Below are 20510 nucleotides of genomic sequence, written 5' to 3'. Positions count from 1 at the left end.
AATTGAAGAAATTTGTAGACAGAATCTCAATGATGGAGAAGAGTTACAGATATGAAAAGGAGAAAACATAAGATGAATACTGCAGTGCTGAGTTTAATTGGAATTATTAGTGTGAACTCATGGTTTTACACACAGAGATTCATAGATGGCACATGTGAAAACACATACATATGTGCTATTCATAATTATGCACATTAATGTTTGTCTATGTATAGGTATATAGATGAGCACACACACACAGAAACATGTTCAACAGAATGGACACAGAGCACAAAGCAGCAGTTAACAAAGTAAGTGCTGAGATCTTGGTTTCTGAATTTGTCTCCCACTAACAGGAATCAGATCTCCTTGAAGAAGTGTCTATTTCTAATACTAAACAAAAAAAGTACAGTATTATCCTGCTATATCTCATGCCAAGAAATATAGACATTCTCAAAAGAAAAAAAATAATTAAAGTGTAACAGAAATACATAGAAATCATTTTAAAATGGTTGTTAAAGAAATGTTGAACTTGAAATTTTCTTTAGACTATTATAATATACATTGCAGGGCTTAAAAACTAGTTTATATTAATAATGTGTTCTACATAAAATTTGAAAATAATATATAAAAATTATTTTCCAAAATTGAAAATTATTTCTGCTTCTATATACTTAATAAATTATAATTGTCATGTTTTCTAATATGGAAATAATAAAAAAATATATAATTGGTATTACATTAGGATAATCTTTTAATAGGGTCAAATTAAGGTTGTCAATGGATTAGAAGAAAGTATCTAAAAACTCAACTATACCTATATGTTCACTCTGTTTATGGCAAAGGCAATAATGCAGTGTTAAAGGGGAAGATGAAGATGGTATTTTTAATGAAAGTGTTTTGATGACTTATCTGCACATCATATACAGAATGAATTTTAAAAAACAAAAATAGTGGGCTGGGGATGTGACTCAAGCAGTAATGCGCTCGCCTGGCATGTGCAGGGCGCTGGGTTCAATTTTCAGCACCACATAAAAATAAAATAAAGATGTTGTGTCCACCAAAAACTAAAAAATAAATATTAAAAAATTCTCTCTCTCTCTCTCTCTCTCTCTCTCTCTCTCTCTCTCTCTCCCCCTCCCTCCCTCCCTCCCCCCTCCCTCAAAATAAAATAAAATATAAATAGTAAAAGAATAAAACTTTCAGGGGAAAATGTAGGAGAACATCTTAAGGACCTTGGGATAAAAATTGCTTTCAAAAAGGTAACAATATTTCTGACAATGAAAGAAAAGATAAACTTTATTAAAATTATTGAAAATATTTGACATAAATTACCATTAGAGAATAGAATACCAAAAGACTAAAAGGAAGAAATACTAAAAAATATGTATATTATTCAAATGACTTAACATGAGTTTGTAATTATCTACAGATCAATAAAAACAAAAGTTACACCAGAGAAAAAAGTACGGAATATTTGACTGAATGCTTCATTAAGATGATATCCAAGTAACCATGAAAATATGAAAAACTTTTCAATATCATTATCTGTTAGAGAAGTGCAAATGAAAACCACAATGTGATGCCACTACATATATTTTTTAAAAAGAGATAGAGAAAGAGAGAGAGAGAGAGAGAATTTTTTAATATTTATTTTTTTATTTTTCGGTGGACACAACATCTTTATTTTATTTTTATGTGGTGCTGAGGATGACCCCAGTGCCCCAAGCATGCCAGGCGAGCGTGTTACCTCTTGAGCCACATCCCCAGCCCACTATATATACTTTTGAGTAATAAAAAAGCAGAAAATGGGAAATTAAGGAACTAGCACTCTCTTGTGCTGATGGTGGGAATGTAAATTGATATAAACACTTTGTAAAACTGTGTATAAACAGACAAATAAAAAAGCATAGGTGTTTTTAGGCCCTTTTTTCTGATCCATTGATTACCTTATGAATCTTTAAGCTATTAAAAATAATCTTAATATAGGGCTGGGGATGTGGCTCAAGCAGTAGCGCACTCACCTGGCATGGGTGCAGCCCGGGTTCGGTCCTCAACACCACATACAAACAAAGATGTTGTGTCCGCTGAAAACTGAAAAATAAATATTGAAATTCTCTCTCTCTCTCTCTCTCAAAAAATAATAATAATCTTAATATTATACCAATAATGAATTCTGATATCATTTTCATATTAGAAAATATGACAATATTAAATACATACTAAACATGAACTTATACACAGGAATACCTAGCAATCCATTCCTAGTTATATGCCCAATAGAAATGCCTGTGTACATGCACAAAATGACATGTATTTAAATATTCATAAGCAGTACAATTGTGATAATCCATAACTGTTAACTATGTGTATCATTAGGAGAATGGATAAATAAATTATGGAACATTGATAAAGTGAAATTGTACGTATCATTGTACAAAAATGTTACATAATGTTATGAGATAATAGGAATGAAATACATACACTCAAAATTCAGCAAATGAAGCTAAACTTTAAACAATTCATTGCATTATTTCATTTATTTAAAGTATAAAAGAGTCAAAAAATAATCTACTGGTTATAAGGCAGTAAAGTGAAAACCTACAGTGGAGTTGAAATTATTGAGAAGAAGGGGCATGAGACCTCTACTCTACTATGTTGTAGATGATGATTATTCTCAATTTAAGGGCTAGTAACAGAAATGTCTTTATTCTGTGAAAAAAACATTGGAATGTATAGTTATATATGTAGATTTTTCTATTTCTACATATATTTCAATAAAGATATTTTTTAAAAAATGGAAATAGGATGAGAATTAATTATTATTATGTACCAAATGAGCCCCTACTATAAACAAACACAGAAAATTATGAATCCTACACATTTGAACTCTAACATTATCTATAGTTATTTAATAATATATTTGATAGTCTTATATGATATGAAAAAATTCATATAACTAAATTATTTATTTTAACATTTTCATTCAATTTTATTGAAAGTTTCTGTTTTATAATTGTCACAAAGTTAACTTCAGAAAATAATTTTTTTAGTATTTCTCACTATAACATTATACTTCTTCCATAAAAATGTATTATAGCCAGTAAATGATATTAAACAATCTACACTAGCAGACACTAGCATCATATAAAATTGGCGTAATATTAGGACAATTTTATAACAGCTTAAAGAAAGATAAGTTAACCAATAGATTAGAATAAAGGGTCTGACAATACCAGTATAGTTTTGTGATACATACCTTTTGTAGCTATGACATTTAATTTTTAAATATAGATAATAAAAATCTAATGGAAAATGTGACTTTACTTTTAGAAATTGCATTTATCATCTATTAAAAAGCAGTAAAGTTGACAACTTTAGTGAAACATTATTTAAGCTGAACATATTTATGCCTCATGGGCTATTTTGTTTTTCATGCCTATTGAAATTAAATGCTAAAATTAACCTTTCTCTTTTTGAAATCTTTTATAGTGCTTGACCCCAGGAAGAAGTCAATTAACTTCTTTGAGAAAGAAGATAAGGTGAAAGAATTCTTCGAATTTTATAGTAAAAAAGGGAAACAAAATTCCTTGATCACTTGATTTTGCCAAGCTATGGAAACAATAACAGTCATAAACTTTCCAAGCAACTTGGACAATTAGGCATTTTAAAGAATTCTTAATAAAGGTTTCTAATAAGTGCCTTCTTGGGAATTCAGGTGACATCCTGAGTCAAAGTCTGACATGGAAAGAGGGAAATTGCTATTGCAATCACTCCCACATAAAAGATAGCTCAGGCCTCTACCTAGTTCACATCAACAGGGCGGGAGTACATAGGGGTCTTGACTGCAGCTGGCAAAGACTTGGAAGATCAGTGTTCAATAGCATCACATTTTGATAGTTGGATATAAGAGCCAAGGACCTAAAGAGACACTTCTCAGAAGATGATATATAATCAATCAACAAATACATGAAAAAATGTTCATCATTACTAGCAATTAGAGAAATGCAAATCAAAATCACTCTAAGATTTCATCTCACTCCAATCAGAATGGCAGCTATTATGCATATAAACAATAATAAGTGTTGGAGAAGATGTGGGGGAAAAGCTACACTCACACACTGCTGGTGGAACTGCAAATTGGTGCAACCAATATGGAAAGCAGTATGGAAATTTCTTGAAAAATTGGGAATGAAGCCACCATTTGACCTAGCTCTCCCCGTCCTCAGTCTATACCCAAAGGACCTAAAAACAGCATACTACAGGCACACCACCACATCAATGTTTATAGCAGCACAATTCACAATTGCTAAACTGTGTAACCAACCTAGATGCCCTTAAGTAGACGAATGGATTAAAAAAATATATGGCATATATATACACAAGAGAATATTACTCAGCAATAAAAGAGAACAAAATCATGGCATTTGCAGGTAAATAGATGGAGTTAGAGAAGATAATGCTAATTGAAGTTAGCCAATACCAAAAACCAAATGCTGAATGTTTTCTCTGATATAAGGAGGCTGATTCATAGTGAGATAGGGAGCGGGAGCGTGGGAGGAATAGATGATCTCTAGATAGGGTAGAAGGGTTGGAGGGGAAGGGTGGGGGCATGGGGTTATTAATGATGGTGGAATGTGATGATCATTATTATCCAAAGTATATATATGAAGACATGAATTGGTGTGAATATACTATGTATACAACCAGAGATATGAAAAATTGTGCTCTATATATGTAATAAGAATTGTAATTCATTCCTCTATTATATATAAATAAAAAATAAAAATAGAATAACATTAAAATAAAAAAAATCACATGGCATTTAAGAACACAGTCATTATTATTTTCTGTCTGGTAATTCATGGAATCTGGCAAGTAGTCTGAATCACCTTTATTCAAAATACATATTGAAAGAATAAGATGAAATATATAAAAATAAAGAAATGGTGGCAAATAGATATAATTGAAAAAACGTGGAAAAGTAGAGGCATTTGATTTCTATTAGCCATACATCAGAATATGCCAAATTGCATATGCTTACTGCAGAATGTTTAATAAAAGTAATGTAAAACACAGCAATAAAATTTTTTCACATGTAGAAGTCATCTCAGAAATTGCATATTAAAGTAGATAAGTTGAGCAATATGCAGGGTTTTTTTGTTTAAAAACTCTGCCAGAATTATTATACTTAATGATTGAATTTAATGTTGTTATCCATTGTTCCTAATAATTTTCTCCTAGTTTATTGATTCATTTGTTTCCCATAACTTGAGAATAAATATTCTAATCAGCAATAGAAAAATATATTTCATTTGGTCTCATTCAAAACATATTCATCATATGTTAGGAAATCCAGCAGCCTATAGGAATTCACTATAAATAAAATTGTAATTAAAATGGTAATGGTGTTAATCCTATATTTTTAGTGCTCTGTCACTCTCATTCCTCTCTCTGTCTTTGTCTCTCTCTCTGTCTCCCTATACAAATATATAGAAGTGTTTGCATTTATATCTCTATTTATCATATTGTACAAGGTCAACAACCTGTTGCTCATAAGCTAAGATTCTTACATTTTTAAATGACTGAAAATAATTTTGAAATGGATTCTATTTTCTGCCTTGTAAAATTTATGAAAAACCTAAATGACATTGCCACTGTTTTTCTGTGTATTGTCTATAATATGCTACATCAGTGTTGAGTAGTTGCAAAAGTTTAGGTATCTTTGAAAAAACTAAATTATTTACTACCTGTTTATAAAAGTTATTTGCTCACTTCTGATATAATAACTCGTGATTCTATGCCCTGTATCACAGTGTTCTGGATCAGCCAGGAATAAGCTCCCTAAATAACAACCCAGAAAAGGAGGTCAAAGAAACACTTAGTGGGTTTCAAGAGATGTGCAAGACAATTTCTTCTGACATTGCAAAGTACATAGTAGCACTTATTTTCTTTAAATATTTTTTGAATTGTTGATGGAACTTTATTCATTTATTCATATGTGGTGCAGCGCACATGCTGGGCACGCGCCCTACCACTAGGTCATAACTTTTCCTAAGCACTTTTCTAAATTTAAAAAATTTATTTGAAGGCTACAAAATTTATAATACATAACATTGACAAATAAATATTTATATGTGTTAAACATTTTCATATGTCATTGTAAATTAATACATACATAATTACACCTATCATACAGAGAGCAGAAGACATGATGGTAGGTGTGATAGTCTAAATAACAGTCATATGAAACTAGATTATATATATTGAAAGATTTTACGCAAATACAAACACACACACACACACACACACATATATAAACATAATTCACATCAAAGAGATCATTATATTCTATAACATTAAAGTGAGCTGAAGAAGTGACAGGGAAGCAGAAAGTGAGTATTTATTAATGCATTTATAAAAGTACAAATAAAATAAAAACAGCATTATATAAATTCCATATGGTGGATTTTAACACAAACATTTTTATTGTAATGATTTTGTAGTTAAAGTCTATAGAATGATAATATTTCAAATTATTACTACCTATTTAGTCATTGTTTCTTATGTGAAAATACAATCCTTTGATGGATTTTTGAAGGTCCACCCTATGATTCAGAAATTTTAGGTCAGATTTCATAAAACTTTACATATATTATAAAAAGACACTTTATGAAAGGTCAACAGTGATTCTCAAGTATTCAAGAGTCCCATTCTTTGGCTACTAGAAATTGACAGAAATAGTGAAAGCTGTGTGCCAGTATATAATGTTGGTATGTCACATGATTTAGCTCTTTGCTATAATAATGGTGTTTTCATTTTAATATGCACAATAAAATACAAAAATGACTCACTAGTTCTTCTACGTGATAATGATTAGGTAATATCAAATCACATTTCAGCTGAACTCCCAAATGTTTTATGATTACTTTATGGTTTGTCACCTTATTCATGTTCACACTTTGTCATTTTGCTCCTTAGACATTCAATTTCCTTTTGTCTTACTCTGTTAGTCATATTACCCTTTAAATTAGTAATGTAATTGGATAGAGTAATAACCAAGACCATTTCTTCAGAAATGAAATTGTACATGTTGTGTTTTAAGTTAGTTATTTGTAAGTTATGAGTTTTATAGAAAAAAGAAAGCTATCACACATTTATAGCTTATTGCTGTACTTCTGAACATTTTTGTGTCATAATATGCTTTAAAAAATACATCATCTCCACATACACTGGGTAAAGAGTTGATCTATTTCTATCCATAGGTTATTGGCAAGGGTTCTCCAGGTAGCCAAGGACTGAATAAACCACACTTAAGACTGTGGGGGCATAAATATTAACAGTCCTAGACTGAAATCTTCCAAATAAATCCCAAGAAAAAGGCTTGAAGGTAGATAGTTTATTTAAGAAGAGGCATCAATGAATGGGAATGAGGGACCAGAGAATTAAAAGGGAAAAAAAGGATGCATTTAACTTTGTTGTACACTACTGTAAGCTCTTGGGGCTTAGTCACACAGTGCACACCTGATGTACAATAGAGAGTAATGTACCCATTAGTCCAGGGTATCATCATGGGCATTAGCAGCACTCACTGCTGTATTGTGCCTTCCATGAGTACTCAATGGGTTTCCATAACCCTTAGTTATATTCAAGAAAAAGCCTATGATAGGAAGGGAGAGGTATAAAATGAAGCCCTGAGATGAAGTTACACCTATGAAAGGTGGGTTGGAATATTTCAGTAACTTCTCCCACACAGTGGCCACTGTTAAGAGGATTTGCTATTGCATGCAACTTCATCACTGTTCCTTTCAACTGAGTTGAAAATATCTATGCTATTGCAACTTTAAGTAACTGTCTATAATAAAGAAGCACGGCTGGGGATGTGGCTCAGTGGTAGAGTGTTTGCCTAGCATGTGTGGGTTTGATTCTCAGTACCACATGTAAAAAAAATAAATAAAAGGTCCATCAACAATTTAAAAAACAATTTAAAAAATTAAAAAAGAAGCAATGAATAAATGTTATAAAAACACATAATTCAATTTCAATTTCTTGCCCTTGTACTTAGCCACAGATGGGCTAAAATGGTTGAGTCCGGTTCAAAAGTGTTATAGATTTGAAATGTCACATTCCGTTGTGATAAAACTCAATAAGTTTTTGTGAAAACTTATTAACTACATAGTTATCCTGTGTCAAAATAAAAGATTCCTTTGTGTTTTTTATTAGTTGTTCAAGACAATACAATGATATTGACATATAATACACTTGATTCAAATAGGGTATGACTTCTCATTTTTCCACGTGTACAGATTGCAGGATCACATTGGTTATACATCCATGTGTATACATACAGCAATCCTTGTTTGATGTGGCAATGTTCACAATTTGATATTGAATGAACATACATGGTGTTAGTATCCCTCCTATCTCGTGTGTGGTTTGAGGAATTGTGAACTGTAATATCCACTGAGTGCTTAGAACCTTGTTTTACATTTATGATTTTAAGGTACGTTAAAATTTCTCCTATTGTTATGTAATCCCTAGATAGTTTTAATTCCTGCAAAGTTGCTGCATTCAGTCAACTTTCTTGGCTGTAGGTCTGCTTCTAAAACTACTGAATTTTAAAAGGTCACCACTTGATTTTTGTTTTCCATTTTTAAAACTCTCAGGTAATAATTCTTACTCATTAGAATCGCCTCTTGCCTCATTTCATAAAAAATAAGATCTCACTAAGATAGCATATAGCATTTTAAATGAAACAATGCTTCCAATAAAGAATTACACTTTTGAATTTTTGAAAAACAGGCGAGTATGAGTAATGAAAATACACTCAATGCATTAGAAAAATACTACTAAAATGGAAAGAACACTATAGCAGAAGTCTTAATAGAGTTGTAATTTTTTTACATAGCTAAAAGTCATAAACATGGCATACTTCTTACATAGCTGAAAGTTTTAAATGTGATATATACGTTCTGTATATAATTCCCTTCTCATAAAGTTACAGTTATGATAGATGCTTTCTAAAGACTTGCATAATTAAAATATTTTTATTCATATATTATCAATTTATGATTACCTACAAGTGAAATGAATCATCTAGTCTTTATCATCTTTGAACACATGAAAGTTGTACCTCACAGTGTATAGATTGTTCTCATCACAAATAAGATAGATTCATATATAGATACATATTATATACATGAATACATATTCATTCTCTATATTCATCTCTCTCTATATATAGATTTAAAGCATATTATTTCAACTGACTGAATTCTAATAGTAATGATTATTGAGCACTCACCAAAATTATAATTCATAGAGTAAAAGAAGACAGAGCAAGCAATCTATGTGAAATTCAAACTCAATAAAGGAATTCTTTATACAGTGCTTCCTATATTAATTCTATCACAAGTAATTTCCATTTAGCACCTCCAGTGATAGAATTTCACTTCTAACAAGAAGAAACTTAGCTAAGGCACAGGACAGCCTATCCTATTCTCAAAGAGCTTCAGCTATTTGATCCAATCAAGTGTATTTATTGATGATTTACAGCAGTCCCAGAATATTCCTAAGCATTTGTAATATTCGTCCATATGTTGAACTTCATATGTACTTGGTTCATTTCTTTCCAATTGTATTATTTGATTAATGACTGAAATTGATATGCCTTCTGATAATAAGTCTTTTTTTCCAAATAAATTGAGATGGTGACCCACACATCTTTGTTAGAGTCTTCATTGTTAATTTTCTATTCAGAGAGGTAATCTGAGATCGTTTTGAATTCTCTAGTGGCCTATTTGGCATAGAGGAGAAAATGACAAGAGTATAGATACATTCTCTGTACAGTTGTCTTTCTCTGCAATTTCTCAGTGTAGCTTTGACAGGTAATGTAAGTTTGCCCTATTCTGTGGGTAGTTAGACGACATTTGCTTCATAAATTGTCAGCATGTTCTCTCTTCAAAGTTGTAAGGATGACCTTAAACAAAGACAAATGTCTTGTCAGAATACTAAAATTCTTCTACAAAGCTTTAGCCTTCAAAATATCAAAATCTTTTCTTAAGAACACATCCAGAACATTGAAACTCAAACAAGTTAAAAATAGATCTAAATTAGTGATTTCCTGACTTTATATAATACACACGGAGGTTTACTTAAAATTCTACAAGGTTTCTCTAATTACAATTAACATTAATGACATTGGGTTAAACTATTTATCAAACCGCAAGAAATCTATGTAACAAAAATACTTTGGTATGTCTCTCCAATTTACAGCTCCCTTTAATCCTAAATTACTCTGGAACACTCCATAATTTGAAACTTCCCAGGACTTGTTAATAGTGCTCTACATTCTCTCTCTGGACTAAAATGTGTCTCAATTTGGGATTTCAAATTTTAAAAGGTATTGCATATTTTACATATAATGATACATGATAAATTAGATACAACATATGAAAAATGTAAAAAAGTCTCCTAACTCCTAGACTGTGTGTGTGTGCAGTTTATTAGTGGACATTGTGGATACTGCACTTAGTTCCTCAAAAGAATATCTTATCTATTAATAAGTGCACAGGTAATTAAGAGAAGGGCAGGGTTGCATCATAGTTTCCTTTCTGCAGTATGTTTTTAAGTGTGATGGAGAAACCACTAATAGTGTTCAAATTATATTGTACATTAAAGGAGATGAATATTTAATAGGAATTTAATCCTTAAAGTTGTTAATTTGCTACTTCAACTAATACTTTTTGAAGGCTACTATGTAGACCGCACTGAGAATACAGAATTGGAGAGAAATATATTGACTTTAAAGGTACTTTTATTCAATTTATTATAAGTAACAGTCAATAAAGCTGTTATCCATAAAATAATCTATGATTTTCCTGGGTTTTGTTTTTGTTTTTATTTTTGTTTAATTTGGTAGCATCTATAGTATTTGACTATACCATATGACAAGTACAGGGAAGGTAGATATCCTCTACAAATTGTCAGCATAAATCCAATTTATTACATACATATTTTTACTTTATCTTTGCTTTGGGGAATTACTTTCCTTGTGGAGTGATAACCTTGCTTGTAAGATTCACAGATAATCACTCTTGATCTACAAAATAACTCAAAAGCCCTTAGGGTATTAGAAAATTTCATTGCTGCATAAAATTCAACACAATAAGGGGCAAAAATTCAAAGCCAACAATATAGCTACTAGAGAGAAAAGAAATACAGAGAATCAGGGAGTAGTAGGGTAAAAGATTTCTTTTATACTTGAGTCATTTTTTCAAAAAAGAATTATGCTTTAGATAGAGAACTGATATTACCAGAGCAACATGATAGAGGTTAGACTATTTATTTATTTATTTATTTATTTATTTATTTATTTATTTTGAGAGAGAGAGAGAGAGAGAGAGAGAGAGAGAGAGAGAATATTTATTTTTTAGTTTTTGGTGGACACAACATCTTTATTTTATTTTTATGTGGTGCTGAGGATCGAACCCAGCATCCTGCACATTCCAGGCGAGCACGCTACCACTTGAGCCACATCCCCAGCCCAAGGTTAGACTATTTATAATTGAAAACTTAGATGCTAAATATACTTTTTCTACATTGCATGATATTTTAAGTCATTTGTACACTTTGATAAAGTTGAACATGACTACTTTGATACTTTCAATATAGTTGCATTTTTTGTATCAGTGTTATTTTATTTTGTTTGTTTTAAAGGAAAATTCAAATGTTCTAGTTCTAGTTCTTAACAGAGAGTTTGTTTCTTAGATACAAAAATTTGGATTAGTTCTCTAGAAGTGTTTTCCCTAAGACAATCAAGTGTTCTGAAAATATGATAATTTTTCTCCTTAGAAAATAAAAGCCTATGGTATAGAGTAGGTGTCAGGAAGTTACAACTTGCTGTCTGTTCTTGTAAATAAGGTTTGATTGAAGCATGATCATTCAACCAAAGGCAAAGTTGAAAGTTAGGAGAGACAGAGAGATCTTTTGGTTTAGTCTGGAAAATCTAAAGTATTTACTACCTTTACCTTTATTTTCTGATACTTTCAGTAAAAGCAAGGAAGTGTTTATTGCCAAAAAATGGAATAGAAATGAATGTGTTGAATTTACACTATTAAATAAAAGAAGAAGAAAGAATGAAATAAAGAAAAGAGGAGAGATCACGAAGTATGAGGTAGACTACATGTAGAAAATGTTCACCCAATGTGACTTTCAGAGTGAAGAGCAACTAGTAATGAAAGCCGCAGTAAGACATATTCTTTTATCATACTTTAAAATTAGAGACACTTTGAATGCTATATATAAGTGCTAAGAGTGAGGCAGAATTTTGATTTAGTAAATAAACCTAATATGTTAAGGCTACCCTGAAAACTAACCTGGTTTTAGGGAAAACAATGAAAGCACTGTTTGTATACAGGTCAGTACTTAAGAAATATACAAGTCTTAAACATGAATTGGAACAGGAGATTTAAAAAAAAATACCAACAACTGACAGCAATGTATTAACCGGTGGGTGTTAGCAAGCAATTATCTGTAAGACTTCTACTCAGAATCCATCAACTCCTACTCTGCTGGATTGCTATACAGAGCAGTAAAATTCCACAAAATTGTATTCACAACAGCAGCCTTTCATGAAGAACTGTGGCCCTCACAGGGAGAAGGAGGTATAACTTGGGATACAATTCATGTTCAGCTTCCCACAGAGTCTTCCAGAAAATCTGGTTTAGTTCTTTGAATTGACAGCATCAAAGTTGTGAGCATCGCAAATCAATGTTGTATTTTGTGGCTTTTAAACATCATGTAAAATTTGATACTTTATGTTTTTGATCCTATATGGATAAACAAGGTTTTTATTACATAATTTCAAACATCAAATATAATTATAAATTATTAGTATATTGTTATGTCAAAAGCTGTCCCTGGTATTTTAGTGATTTCATTCTCTGCTGACTTTGATCATTGTAAAGAACTTCTTTTAATACACTTAAATATTCTTTTGAAAATACTTCAAAACAAATTGCAATTCTTCATTTCCAGGAAGATTTGTAACACTATCTTTTATTTTCTATAGTTCTGACTATTTAAATATACATTCAGTTTTGCAGAACAAGTACAACAATGGTTCACCTTTTCTTGATTACAACTAGGAAAATTTGCAACTTTTTGAGAAATAATTCTGAGCTCCTGGCTCTAAAATTAGGTCAGCCTGAATTCCCTTTGGTATGGTAAACTCAGGAAAAAATTTTCTAATTTTACTTAAAATAAAATATTTTTAAGAGCTAAACATTAATGAATCATTAAAAGATATACACAAATATTACATTTTTATTAAATATGTATATATATATATATTCATCTACTCAGAATTATCTTCTCCTAGATTTCCATTATAGCTTAATTAATAGCTAGCTCATATATCAATAACCCATTTGTTTTATTATTACATTATTTGTTTATGTGCTATCTTTCTGACAACTGAGAATCTTGAGGTCATTTACCATGTCTTATTCATCTTTGCAGAATACTTAGAATAACCAAAGTTTCATTCAGAGAATTCAAGTATTGTTTCTGAAAGAAATGCAGTTAACTGATGCAAACAGAGGAACAACTAAGGGAGGCTTCAAACTCTATTAATTTACTTCTTTTTTCATAAATGTTAAACATTTATAAAAATTCTATTTGTGGCTCTATCTACTATGCTTATAAATAAAATAAATTGTTTTTTTCTATGTTTAAACCATTCTCCATTAATTCAACTACTCTGTCACTTGAAATGTCTCCCTTGGTTACACTACAATAAAAAGTATCTATCACATTGATAAGTACTTAAACATTTTTAAATATCTCCTAAATTAAGTAATATCCTGCAGAAATGATTTGAAAATTTGGAGATAAAAAGTTCCTTTTTGAGCAATGACAACAACCTAATATTGATAATATTTTCACATTTAGGTTTTTTTATTATTATTCTAATTTAGTAGTGGAAATATATCTCCAGAAATTGGTTCTAGATATCCCAGGCTTTCAATAGAAAATACTAACATTTCTTTTACATAATGGTGACTCCAGCTGGCACAGCCAGATACCTGAGCTGACATTGGGGACTGTCTGCGGGTCCTGCACTCCCTCCATATATCAGAGAAGTCCCATTCTATCAAAATAAGATGGAATGTAGCTTTGATTGTGAATGTGGTCAGCTGGAGCCACCTGATCACTAATAAAAGGCATCTGTAATCAACAATCACCATGGCCTCTTGTTGAAATATATAGCAACAAAGGAAGAAAAGAAGCAAAATGGAAATAGTGTTTACCAGCACCTTAGAATAACGCTGCTCAGGACCAGTTCAACACGGAAAGTGTCTACACTATGAGGAGAATGTTCATAGAAGCCCGTTGTGTGCATATCCATTCACATCTTTGTTAAATCATTTAGCCCAGTATATTTGAGTGCATAGTATATTGCATTTCATTCCCTTCGAGTTTCTTGAATGTCTTCTTTAAATGTCTACAGAGTTGCTCCCCGTTTCTTGAACTATGAGTACTGCAATCTTTTTAAATCTCAATATAAGCAGAGCTTTTTAAGCTTTAAATCTGAGGGGAACTCAACAGGCCTGGTTGAAATATGCAATGAACATCGAGAAAACATCTTGCTGTAGAAGCATAATTGTTTTTCTTCTCCCTTTTAAAAGATTTTTCCTTTTGATGCTAGTTTCCTTCCTTGTTTACACATTTTCAACAGTTTGAAAGGAATAGACAATAGTAAGGATTTCAAAATGGCAGAGAAATTTGAAAATCTTATGAACATTCATGGTTTTGATCTGGGCTCTGGGTATATGAACTGAAAACCATAGGGTTGTGGAGGCGATGGCTTGGGCTTTTTCTGCTGTAGATAATGACTGTGACAAAAGTGTAGCCATCAAGAATATTGTCCTTACTGTTGTTCCCCAGGGTGTCAAACATGCTTTCTGTGAAATCAAAATTATGAGAAGACTTGGCCATGATACATATTGTTAAAGTGTTTGAAATTCTTGTCCCCAGTGGCAACCAGTTAACCCACTGTGGGCTCTTTTACTAAACTGAACAGTGTTCACATTGTTCAGGAGTGCATGCAGACAGACTTGGCTAATGTGCTAGTCCAGGGCCCTTGACTGATAGAGCATGCCAGGCTTTTTGTGTATCAGTTGTTACATTGGCTCAAGTGTATTTACTCTGCAAAGTACTGCACAGAGATCTCAAATCAGCTCATCTTTTCATTAATACTGAAGACTTGGTGCTGAAGATAGGTGACTTCGGTTTTGCATGGATCAAGGATCCTCATTATTCCCATGAGAGTTGTCTTTCTTAGGTTTGGTTACTAAATGGTAAAAATCTCCAGTCTTTTACTTTCTCCTAATAACTATACCAAAGCCACTGACATGTGGGCTGCAGGCTGCATCTTTGCCGAAATGCTGAATGGTAAAACCCTCTTTGTAGGTGCAGGTGAACTTGAACATATGCAACAGATTTTAGAATCTATTCCTGTGGTACATTAGTAAGATCATAAAGAGCTTCTCATTGTAATTCCAGTTTACATTAGCAATTACATGACCCTTCACTCAGCTCCTCCAGGAATTAGTTGAGAAGCAATGGATTTCCTGGGACAAATTTTGACAAATATTTGAGTTGGTTGACAGCAGAAGAAGCATTCTCTCATCCTTACATGAATATACATTCTTTTCCAATGGATGAACCAATTTCAAGCCATCCTTTTCATGTTGAAGAGGAAGTTGATGATAGTTTGCTTATAGAAGAAACTCACATGGTACATGGGAAATGTACCATGATTGTGAGTTTTAAGAGTCTGATTGTCCTATACATAACAACTTTGATGGTAATGAAGTTTTTAGCTTGACACAAGAGCTCTGTCTGATGTCACTGATGAAGAAGAAGTATAAGTAGATCTCAAAAATATTGGGATGGAAATCAAGAAAAATATCTGGAGGATTCTGCTTTTGATACCAATTACCCTACTGAGCCTTGTTGGCAGTACGTAGATCACTGTGAAAACAAATATTGTGGTCTAGAGTGCAACCATGCTTGTAACTACAAAATAAGGTCATCATCATATTTAGTAATTTAGTTTGGAGAGTGAAGTTATTCATTATTATGAACCCAAACTTACTATAGATCTTCCCAACTGGAAAGAACAAAGCAAAGAAAAATCTGATAAGAAAGGCAAGTCAAAATGTGAAAGGAATGGATTGGTTGAAGCCCAGATAGCACTGCAGGAAACATCACAGCAACTGGCTGAACAAGAATCAGGGAATTGATTTAGATTTCTTTCTTGCAGGAACTATTCAACTTAGTTCACAGCATGAGACTACTGATAAATGAAATGACTTGAATAGCTCAGTGTCCCAACTAGAGTTGGAAAGTTTGATATCAAATTCAGTAAGCAGAGAAAAACAGAAAACAGGAATGACAAATTTGGTTCAGTTAAAAGCTTTGTATCAATCTACTTGGGATAGCCAGTTTGTGAGTGGCAGGGAGCAATGTTTTCTCGTCAGTTTTATTGTGAGGTCAGGAAGGATGAACAGGCTGAGAAAGTAAACACTTATACCAGTTACTTGGACAAGTTCTGTAGCAGGAAAGAAGATACTGAGATGCTAGAAATTGAGCCAGTAGAGGATGGGAAGCTTGGGGAGAGAGGAAATGAGGAAGGATTTCTCAACAACAATGGGGAGTTCCTCATTAACAAGCACTTTGAATCCATAGACCTCCTACCATTTCATAGTTCAGTGGGGTCACCACTTAAATCAATCCAGGGCATATTAACACCTTTTCCTGTGAAACCTTCCCCCTTGATTTCCTCATAAAACATACTGAAGCTGGGTGCAGTGGTGCATGCCTGTAATCCCAGTGGCTTGGGAGGCTAAGGAAGGAGGATCACAAGTTCAAAGCCAGCTTCAGCAAAAGCAAGGCACTAAGCAACTCAGTGAGTCCCTGTCTCTAAATAAAGTACAAAATAGGGCTGGGGATGTGGCACAGTGGTTGAGTGCCCCTGAGCTCAATCCCCATTACACTCCCACCAAAAAAAAAAAAAAATAGAGCAGCATTCTGAAACATCTGAACTAAAACATTCAGCAAACATTTCTCTTTGTATTCTTCAAGAAGTGTGTTTGTCTTTTTTTAATTATTATTATTACTAGTGTTTAAGTCATTTTCTACTTGAATCAGACGGTCTGATTTTGTAAGGATTTTTATTAGTTCTTGGTTTTAAAATCCAGAATTTTATTTACATGAGGTAGTTTTCATTTTAATTGCCATGCATTTTGCACACACACACACACACACACAAAAGAATAGAGCAAAATAATGAAATGCTCGAGGAGAAAAATAAATGTGCTAAGAAAAGTAAAAATCATTCTCTCATAGGACAATGATCTATCTGTTTTACAGCAAACAAAAATTTCACCTTGAAATTTACACAGAGAGAATGTACATAATTGCATGAATATATTTATTTTTTCCTAAAATATTTTTTATTCATTAGTATTTTCCAGTTTTTCATACTGTACAAATTTCTTAAAACACAGCAGCAACTGAAAATGAATGCTGGATTTGGTACACATGTTATCTACCTCAAGGTAACAAAAATATATGGCAAAACATATACCACCCATAGGGCTTCACAATATGCACTTCTATTTAGCCATCATTTATTGTAGTAAACTATTAAGGCACATTGTTTATAAATGATCTGGTATTCATCCTTTATAGTGAAGTGTTAATACATCACATCTTATTTAGTTTAGCAAATCAGTAAATTTTCTGTATTTAATTATAAAACTCATTTAGTTTTAAATTTTTATTTATAACAACACTTTTTTTTTGGCCCTATGGCTTGTTGCCTACTTAGCTGAATATATAAGATTAGCATATCCTAAGGCTGTCCACATACTTAATTTATTTAATTATTCATTTTAAGTAAAGTACTCACTGTTTATAGGAAAAAATAGGAATTAATTTATTATAAGATGGTCCTAAAAGTTTTAATTGTGTTTATTTTTTAACAATATTGTAATGTTAGACTTGTAGGCATGGAAGTAATTAAGGTACATTATTATTGTAGTTTAAAAGTTGTACATGAGCCAGGCATGATGGCATAAGCATGTAATACCAGCAGTTTTGGAGGCTAAGGCAGGAGGATTTTGAGTTCAAAGCCAGCCTTAGCAACTTACAGAAGTCCTAAGCTACTCAGTGAGACCCTGTCTCAAAATAAAATACAAAATAGGTTGGAAATGTGGCTCAGTGGTTGAGTGCCCCTGAGTTCAATCCCTGGTACCCATCCCCCCGAAAAAGTAAAAAGTTGTACATGATAAGTCTCTTTTTGTTTGCTTGTTTTTACTGTATGTTTTTACCAAATTATCTATTCCCCATCCCAAGACAAGTGTAAGTAAAATGAAATAGATATAAAAAAGAAAATTCTATCATTCAAAATGCTATTTAAAAGGCAATTGTATGAAATAAGAGTATACTTAAATCACACTGAAAGCATGCTATTTATCGGTTGAAAACTGAAAATCTATGCAAATATTTCTTCTTAGTGGTAAAAATATAGGCTTTAGAGTAAACCTGCCACTGCTTAAAAGCTACCAGTTCTTACCTGTGTGAACTTGTTTCACTTTACCTATAAGCTACAGGTCCTCCTTTGCCCTTAAAGGGGTATTGAAAAATGATAATTTCACAAGATTATTATAAGACTTAATTGACAAAATATTTTTATTTATTTATTTTTATTAGAGCTTCATAGCTATACATAGCAGTTGTGTTCATTATGACAAACTCATATATGTGGAAATAGTATTTTTTAAAGGGGTTGAAAATGGCATACAGTATATATATATATATATATATATATATATATATATATATAAATATTTTTAATATGGTAGCTATTTTGCAACTGTTGTACCTTTTATTCTGATTGGGCCACTTCATGTAAACTGTCAATGTTTCTCATTCCAGTTAGAAAATGAATTAATAAATATTCATTGGCATAAATGAAAATAAGAAAAATAATTTCAAAATAACATTTTAAAATAAAACCAATAAAAATGAGAGCAAGAACTAGAAAAATAAAAGTGAATTTAATATTTACTTTGCTGAATTTATTTATTTATTTGTATTTTATCTATTTATTAAACAAAGTAGATATAATACAAAGAATCATTTATGCAGGTTTTTGAAATAACTGTTTTAGGTGGAAGAAGAGGTAAACTAGATAGTAACTGAGGATGCAGCTACAAATCCTAGGATTTAAGGAATAATAAAAGCAATAGTGCTGAGTACTGTTGCTTAGTTGGGAGGCCACTACCTATGATGATGCTATGAAGTATCTCTTTTCTGACGCCTAGAGGGAATGGCACGGTGATTCTGGGGGTGCCTATAGACTGAGCCTAACCTGTCCTGGGCTATAAAGAGATGTCTAGCACAGATAAAAATAGAAGCAATTACCTGCTGGTCTCCTACTTTGATTCAATCTAACAGAGGCTCTGATTGGTCAGAACTAATAAGAAGCTAGGCAGTAATAGTGTTAGAAAAATGTCATTTTTTTCCCTCATTCTCATTTCAAGCATAGAACAGGTTTGAATGAAATGATGTGGAGTAGAAATAAAAAATAATAATCAACAGTTTCTTTTAACCATTAATCAGGGAAAAATAATAAATAGGCTCTATGTTAACTAAGAAAAGAAAAATTAAAAAAAATAGATGAATTTTATTTTAGCAATCATAAAGCAATCAGAGTAGAGAATAAGAGCTGAAGAAATTCAAGTAAACTCCATTTTCCTTGAGAAATCACTAAGACGGGCACATATGGGAAAGTTAGCTAATTATGTAAGACGTACAAAGGACAACATGCTGTCGAATTGGCATTCTCCAGAACTAAGGAAACAAGAGAGATAAATAAAAATAATCCTGAGACAGGAAATCAGAGCACATCACAAAGGTAGTATATGAAGAAAAGCCATTGGAAATCAGCACATACAAAAACAGCAATGTGGCTTCAGAACCTCCCTGAGAGGTATGAAAACATGTCACCCAACTGTGTGAGGTACAGCTATTCACCAGGAAGAATATCTCATCTCCTGAGAGAAATAGCAATACAGGCACACGAATTTATCCAAAATTTATAATCTTTTTTATGAGATGACAACTATTTTAATTATTTGTATATTTTTGTGAAGGGTGAGGTTTCTTTTGCAAAAATAAACATATAGAGCCTAGAAAACATATTATAAACACAAGTTAAACCTTTGGCAATGTTCAAAATCAATGTTCTTTGGGTTGTGTACCACAGAATTCACGTATAACAGTAATTAGCTCTTATTGTAAGGGGACAGATGGATGAGAATGGTGGGAATATGAGACTAAGAAAATGATTCTATAAAATGGACCCACTGTGCTGAACCCCCACGTGCTTTCTTTGTCAAAAACAATCTGCTTGCAGCCCCACCTGGCCTAAGCAGGAGTGAAGGTCAGCAAGTCAG

At 32.1% G+C, this 20510-nt stretch overlaps 1 long non-coding RNA gene and 1 pseudogene across 2 annotated transcripts in view; both read left to right on the top strand.

Annotated features, from left to right (window-relative positions):
* The window catches only part of LOC308646678, a 1527418-nt gene that overhangs the window by 358628 nt on the left and 1148280 nt on the right, over positions 1-20510 (top strand). The gene's annotated exons all lie outside the window — the stretch shown is intronic.
* LOC308648559 (mitogen-activated protein kinase 6-like) lies at positions 14754-16845 on the top strand (annotated as a pseudogene). The gene has a single exon. The product of its transcript is annotated as a mitogen-activated protein kinase 6-like (transcript).

Source organism: Spermophilus citellus (genome assembly GCF_964194105.1).
Source record: "Spermophilus citellus genome assembly, chromosome: 4".
Lineage (NCBI taxonomy): Eukaryota > Metazoa > Chordata > Mammalia > Rodentia > Sciuridae > Spermophilus > Spermophilus citellus.
The sequence above is the reverse complement of the archived record's forward strand: the minus strand, read 5'-3'. Positions and strand labels throughout refer to the sequence as shown.